The sequence below is a fragment of the Battus philenor genome, unplaced genomic scaffold (genome assembly GCF_028537555.1).
Source record: "Battus philenor isolate CCGP_79_NKW_IND1 unplaced genomic scaffold, ilBatPhil1.0.hap1 SCAF_31, whole genome shotgun sequence".
NCBI lineage: Eukaryota > Metazoa > Arthropoda > Insecta > Lepidoptera > Papilionidae > Battus > Battus philenor.
This window is the reverse complement of record NW_027181695.1, coordinates 1,742,203-1,750,335: the sequence shown is the minus strand read 5'-3', so window position 1 is coordinate 1,750,335 and position 8,133 is coordinate 1,742,203. Positions and strand designations below refer to the sequence as shown.

General features: G+C 23.7%; 1 pseudogene; it reads left to right on the top strand.

The window, feature by feature from the left end:
- The first annotated feature begins 604 nt into the window (after nucleotides 1-604).
- Nucleotides 605-7,917, top strand: LOC137927528 (NADH-ubiquinone oxidoreductase chain 1-like; annotated as a pseudogene).
- The last annotated feature ends 216 nt before the right edge of the window (nucleotides 7,918-8,133 follow it).

Here is an 8,133-nt window from a genome sequence, read left to right as displayed (position 1 = left end):
GTGACTTGTATGAAAGATTGGATGAGATATAAGCTGTCTCTACTTAATTTATAAAATTTAATTTTTTAGTTAAAAAGCTAAAATAATTTTAAAAGACTAGAAGACCCTGTAGAGTTTTATAATTTAATTAATTAATTATTAATATATAAATTTTAAAATTAGAATTAATTAAATTATTTTATTGGGGTGATAGAAAAATTAAATTAACTTTTTTTAAAATTTAACATTGATTTATGATTTAATGATCCATTAATAATGATTATAAGAAAAAATTACCTTAGGGATAACAGCGTAATTTTTTTTTTAGTTCTTATAAGAAAAAAAGTTTGCGACCTCGATGTTGGATTAAGATAAAATTTAAATGCAAAAGTTTAAAATTTTTGATCTGTTCGATCATTAAAATCTTACATGATCTGAGTTCAAACCGGTGTGAGCCAGGTTGGTTTCTATCTTTAGAAGAATATAATATTTTAGTACGAAAGGATCAAATATTAAAAATAATTTTTATAAAATGAATGTTATTAATAAATTAATAACTATTTTGGCAGAAAAAATGTAATGATTTTAGAAGTCATGAATATATAATTATTTATATATATAGTAAATGATGATAAAAGATATAATATTATTTATTAATGGAATATTAATTATAATTATTGGTGTTTTAGTAGGGGTTGCTTTTTTAACTTTATTAGAACGTAAAGTTTTAGGCTATATTCAAATTCGAAAAGGACCTAACAAAGTTGGTTTTATGGGAATTTTACAGCCTTTTTCTGATGCTATTAAATAATTTACTAAGGAGCATACTTTCCCCAATTATTCTAATTATATATCTTATTATTTTTCTCCTGTTATTAGATTTATTATTTCTTTAATATTATGAATATTAATTCCTTATTATTTTAATATAATTAGATTTAATTTAGGAATTTTATTTTTTTAATGTTGTACTAGTTTAGGAGTTTATACTGTTATAGTTGCTGGATGATCTTCTAATTCTAATTATGCTTTATTGGGGGGTTTACGAGCGGTTGCTCAAACTATTTCTTATGAAGTTAGATTAGCTTTAATTATATTATCAAGAATAATTTTAATTATAGATTTTAATTTAATATCATTTTTTTATCAGGAAATAATTTGATTTTTATTTTTAATCATTCCTTTAAGATTATGTTGAATATCATCAAGATTAGCTAAAACTAATCGAACTCCTTTTGATTTTGCTGAAGGAGAAAGAGAATTAGTGTCTGGATTTAATATTGAATATAGAAGAGGGGGATTTGCTTTAATTTTTTTAGCGGAATATTCTAGAATTTTATTTATAAGATTATTATTTATTTTAATATATATAGGGGGTTATAGACTTAGATTACTTTTTATTTAAAATTAGTTTTTATTTCTTTTTTATTTATTTGAGTGCGAGGAACTTTACCTTGATATCGTTATGATAAATTAATATATTTATCTTGAAAAGGTTATTTACCTATTTCGTTAAATTTTTTATTATTTTTTATTGGGGTAAAATTTTTTTTTAATTAAATAATATTTTTAGTATAAATTAATATAATAAGTATTCTTTCTTAAGTTTTCAAAACAAATGCTTATACAAGCTCATTAATTTAAATATTAATTAAAAATTAAGTTATCTCAAAATTTGTTAATAATAGGATTAATAATAAAATAAGAAAAGTATATAATAGTTAATAATTGGCCAGTAATAATGTAAGGGTCTTCAACTGGGCGTGCCCCAATTCAAGTTAATAAAAAAATAGTAATAATTATAATTCAGAAAATAATTTGATTAATAGGATAGAATTGAATTCCTTGTATTTTTTTATTAAATGTAAATGGTAAGATAATTAAAATTAAAATAGATATGACTAAAGCAATTACTCCTCCTAATTTATAAGGGATAGATCGTAAAATTGCATAAGCGAATAAGAAATATCATTCAGGTTGAATATGGATAGGAGTTACTAATGGATTAGCAGGAATAAAATTATCTGGATCTCCTAATAAATAAGGATTAGTTAAAGTTTAAAGAGTTAATAATAAAATTAAAGTAATGAATCCAATTAAATCCTTAAATGTAAAAAATGGGTGAAAAGGAATTTTATCTAAATTACTATTAATTCCTAATGGATTATTAGATCCTGTTTGATGTAAGAATAAAAGGTGAATTATTGTTAATATAAGAATAATAAAAGGAAATAAAAAATGGAAAGAATAAGATCGAGTTAAAGTAGCATTATCTACTGCAAATCCTCCTCAAATTCAATTTACTAATATAGTTCCTAAACAAGGAATAGCTGAAAGAAGATTTGTAATAACAGTCCTTCCTAGATGTCCTTCTCGCTATTCTTCGCTCTCTTAACGTCTCTCCTCTTGCTTTGGCGTGGTTTGAGTCTTACCTTCGTGGTCGTTCTCAGCGGATCCACTCTGATGATGTCTCCTCAGACTGGTGCGATCTCGGTGCGGGTGTGCCGCAGGGTGGTGTACTGTCACCACTCCTGTTTTCCGTTTTTATAAACACAGTCACCACTGTAATTTTGTCTAACTTCCATCTTTATGCAGACGACTTGCAGATCTATCGGCATTTTAAAATCTCTGATCTTGATGATGCTATTGCTCTTATCAATGCCGATCTGGAGCGGATCTCTACTTGGGCTAAGTCATTCGGACTAGTAGTAAACCCGAAAAAGTCACAGGCTTTGCTTATTGGGAGCGCATATATGTATAAGCGTCTTGGCGCTGTCACTGCTATCCGTCCATTGCTTTACGATGGCGTTATTATACCTTTTAGCAAATCTGCAAAGAATCTTGGGGTAATCATCGATTCCAATTTGTCTTGGCTCCCGCACGTCAATGAGGTCAGCAAAAAATACATTTTTCACTTCACTCGCTCAAAAGTCTCCAGAACTTTTTACCTCTGGAAACCAAGATCTCCCTCGTACAGACTCTCCTTTTCCCCATTCTTGACTACGCTGACGCGTGCTGCCTGGATGCCACTGAGGAGCTTCTAAACAAACTAGAGCGTCTCCAAAATGTATGTATTAGATTTATTTTCGGTTTACGTAAGTACGATCATATTTCCCAGTTCCGATCGCAACTCAAGTGGCTTCCAATTCGTCACCGCAGGAACGCTCATGTTCTTTCTACTCTCTATAACATCCTATACAATCCCTCTGCTCCTTCTTATCTCCGTAACCTCTTCCACTTCTCCCGGGCCCAGGACAAACCTTGTCGTTCGAACGTAAGGACGTCACTGGCCATCCCCACCCAACACTCTGATTTCTTTTCCTATTCCTTCACTGTCCATGCCGCAAGATTATGGAACGCTCTCCCCTACGAAGTACGTGATTGTCCATCATTACCTGTATTTAAAAAGCGAGTCAAAGAGCACTATTTATCGCTAGTTGTCTAGTATATATAATATTTTTAGTTATATATGTTATATGTGTATTTATGCTTATATTATGTATATATATTATTTATTATGCTTATTTATGTAAGTATATAATATGTAAGTATACATTTTTGTTCATGTTAAGTATGTAATTATGGTCAAAAGTCGTATCTATTGTAAATATTTCAATTTAATTATTGTGCACGTTGTGTCTGCCTTACTTTTTATGAATCTCCTTCCGTAGGCCTACTGGAAGAAATTTCTGGTTAGAAATAAGTAGTGCCTGTTGTGTCAGTTATATTTGTATTGTTACTTTAGTGTTTTTATTGTGTACAATAAACGATATTTGTCCTCATGGTAAAACATATCCTATAAATGCAGTTGCTATTAAAACAAATAAAATAATAACTCCGATTATTCAAGTAAATTTTAAATTGAAGTATTCATAATAAATTCCTCGTCCAATATGTAAATAAATACAAATAAAAAAAGAAGCTCCATTGGCATGTAATGTTCGAATTAATCAACCATAATTTACATTTCGACAAATATAATTAACACTATAAAATGCTATTTCAATATTTGCTGTATAATATATAGTTAAAAATAAACCTGTTAAAATTTGAATAATGAGACATAAAGCTAAAAGAGACCCAAAATTTCATCAAAAAGAAATATTGGAAGGAGAAGGAAGATCAATTAATGAACCGTTAATAATTTTAAATAAAGGATGGGTTTTTCGTAAGGTTAAAAATTTATTTATCATTAGAAATTAGATGAACGAAGTGGGCCAAAAAAAATATTTGTAATTTTTACTACTGCTACGAGTGTAATAAATAAGTAAATAATTATTATTGTTATTAAAAAATATGTTTGATTATTGTATAATTTAGATAAGTTAATTTTATTTTTATTATTAAAAAAATAAAAGGATTAAGAATATCATTTATTTCATAATTGAAAAAAAAAATTAAGTCAATTTATATTATATATATATATTATTGAAATAATGAAAATAATAGTGGAAAAAAGTAGAAAAATATTTTTAAATAAATATTAATGTTAAATATTTCATTAGAAGCAATTCTAGAAACATAAATAAATAAAACTAATAATCCTCCTAAAAATACTAGGAATAAAATATAAGAAAATCAATAAGTATTTAATAATATGCCAGATAATATACAAGTAAATTAAGTTCGAATAAGAATTATTAATCCTATTGATAAAGGATGATTTAAAAATAATATAATAAAAGAAAATAATATAATTATTAATGAAATAAAAATTTTAATGATATCAAAGAATATTTTAATAAAAATAATAATTTTGGAGATTATAGATAAAGAAATTCTTTTTCTTTGTAGTTTTTAAAGAAAAGACTTATTTTTGATTTACAAGACCAATGTTTTATTTAAACTATAAAAATTACTAATGATAATAAATATGATAATAGTTATTTTAATTATATTTATTTTTGGGAATATAATTTTTGCTTCTTAGCATAAACATTTATTAATTGTTTTATTAAGTTTAGAATTTATTGTTTTAAGAATTTTTTTTTATTACTTTTAATAATATAGAAAATGATACTTATATAATAATAGTTTTTTTATTATTTTCAGTATGCGAAGGAGCTTTAGGTTTATCGATTTTAGTTTCTAAAATTCGTACTCATGGTAATGATTATTTTCAAAGATTTAATTTATTATAAAAATGATAAAATTTTTATTTATAATATTTTTAAAATTCCTTTATGTTTTTTAAAATATATATTTTGAATGGTTCAAATAATAATAATAGTGATTATATTTTTATTTATAAATTTAAGTATTAATATTTATATTTTAGATATTTAAGATATATAATAGGTTGTGATTTAATTTCATATGGGTTAATTTTACTAAGAATTTGAATTTGTTTATTGATAATTATAGCAAGAGAAAATTTGAATAAAATAAAATTTTACTCAAATTTTTTTTTATTCAATGTTGTAATTTTATTAATTATATTATATTTAATTTTTAGTGTAATAAATTTATTTTTATTTTATTAATTTTTTGCATGAAGATTAATTCCTACTTTATTATTAATTATTGGATGAGGTTATCAACCTGAACGAATTCAAGCAGGAGCTTATTTATTATTTTATACTTTATTTGTTTCTTTGCCTATATTAATAGGAATTTTTTTTATTTTCCATAACTTAAATTATATAATTATATATTTTTATAAATTTTTTAGAATAGATTATTTTTTATTATATTTATCTATAATTTTAGCTTTTTTAGTAAAGATACCTATATATTTTGTTCATTTATGACTTCCTAAGGCTCATGGAGAAGCTCCGGTTTCAGGTTCAATAATTTTAGCTGGAATTATACTAAAATTAGGAGGTTATGGACTTTTACGAATTATAATTCTTTTCCAAAAAATTGGAATAAAATTTAATTTTATTTGAGTAGTTATTAGATTATTAGGTGGTTTGTTTATTAGATTAAATTGTTTTTGACAAGTTGATATAAAATCTTTAATTGCTTATTCGTCAGTAGCTCATATAAGATTAGTGATTTGCGGTATTATACCTATAAATTATTGAGGTTATGTGGGTTCTTATATTATAATAATTGGTCATGGTTTATGTTCTTCAGGAATATTTTGTTTAGCTAATATTAATTATGAGCGTTTACAAAGACGAAGATTATATATCAATAAGATATATATCAAGGGGATAATAAATTTTATACCTTCGATAAGGTTGTGATGATTTTTACTAATATCCTCAAATATAGCAGCCCCACCTTCAATAAATTTAATGGGAGAGATTAGATTAATTAATAGAGTAGTAGGATGATCTTGATTATCAATAATTACTTTGATTATAATTTCTTTTTTTAGAGCTGGTTATAGATTATATTTATATTCTTATACGCAACATGGAAAATATAATTTAGGAATTTATAGATTTTACACAGGGGTATCACGGGAATATTTAATATTAATATTACATTGATTACCTCTTAATATTTTAGTTTTAGAAATTGATTATTTTTTTATTTAAATAATTTAATATAAAATATTGATTTGTGGAGTCAAAAATATGAAATTTCATTTTAAATCATTAAAAGATATTTTATTTGTTTTATTAGATTTTTTTTTTTTTAGAATAATAAGTTTTTTTTTATAATATATTTTATTATGGAGAATTTAACTTTATTTTTAGAGTGAGAAATTATTCCTTTTAGGTCTATAAGAGTAGTAATGTTTATTTTATTGGATTGAATATCTTTATTATTTTTAATATTTGTTTTAATAATTTCTTCTTCTGTAATTTATTATAGAGGAAGATATATACATTCTGAGTTAAATTTAAATCGATTTATTATTTTAGTTTTATTATTTGTATTGTCAATAGTTTTATTAATTATTAGACCTAATATAATTAGAATTTTTTTAGGATGAGATGGGTTAGGTTTAGTTTCATATTGTTTGGTAATTTATTATCAAAATATTAAGTCTTATAATGCAGGAATGTTAACGGCTTTATCTAATCGTATTGGAGATGTAATAATTTTAATAGTTATTGCTTGAATAATAAATTATGGAAGATGAAATTATATTTTTTATTTGAATTTTATAAATAATGATTTTATAATAAAATTTATTAGATTTTTATTAATTATTGCAGCTATAACAAAGAGAGCCCAGATTCCTTTTAGATCTTGATTACCTGCGGCAATAGCAGCCCCTACTCCAGTATCGGCTTTAGTTCATTCTTCTACTTTAGTTACTGCTGGAGTTTATTAATTAATTCGATTTAATGTGATATTAGTTCATATAATTTTTTTAAAGTTTTTATTAGTTTTATCAGGATTAACTATATTTATGGCTGGTATTTCTGCTAATTATGAATTTGATTTAAAAAAAATTATTACTTTATCTACTTTAAGACAATTAGGATTAATAATAAGAATTTTAAGAATAGGATTAGCTGATTTAGCTTTTTTTCATTTACTAACTCATGCTATGTTTAAGGCTTTATTATTTATACGTGCGGGTGTTTTTCATTCATATAATAAATGATATTCAAGATATTCGTTATATAGGTGGAATTAGATTTTATATTCCTTTAACTTCCTTATGTTTAAATATTTCTAATTTAGCTTTATGTGGTATTCCTTTTTTAGCTGGATTTTATTCAAAGGATTTAATTTTAGAAATGGTTAGTATAAGAAATTTAAATATATTAATTTTTTTGTTATATTATTTTTCTACTGGTTTAACTATATTTTATACTATTCGTTTATTATTTTATTTAATAATTAATGATTATAATTTATTAGTAGTTTATAATTTATATGATGAAGATTATACAATATTAAAGAGAATATTTATATTATTAGGAATAAGATTAGTAGTAGGAAGAATGTTAAGTTGATTAAATTTTAATTATCCTTATATAATTTATTTACCTTTTAATATCAAAATAATAGTAATTTATGTAAGAATATTAGGATTTTTAATAGGATATTTAATTAGAAATATAAAAATTTATTCTGTGAATAAATTTTTAAAAACTTATAGTTTAAGAAATTTCTTATGTTTAATATGATTTATACCTAATTTATCTACTTATGGTTTAAATTATTATGTTTTAAAATTAGGTCAAAATTTTAGATGAGATTTAGGAAGAAAAATGAGACTTTCTTAGAAAATCTTGAAGCGCA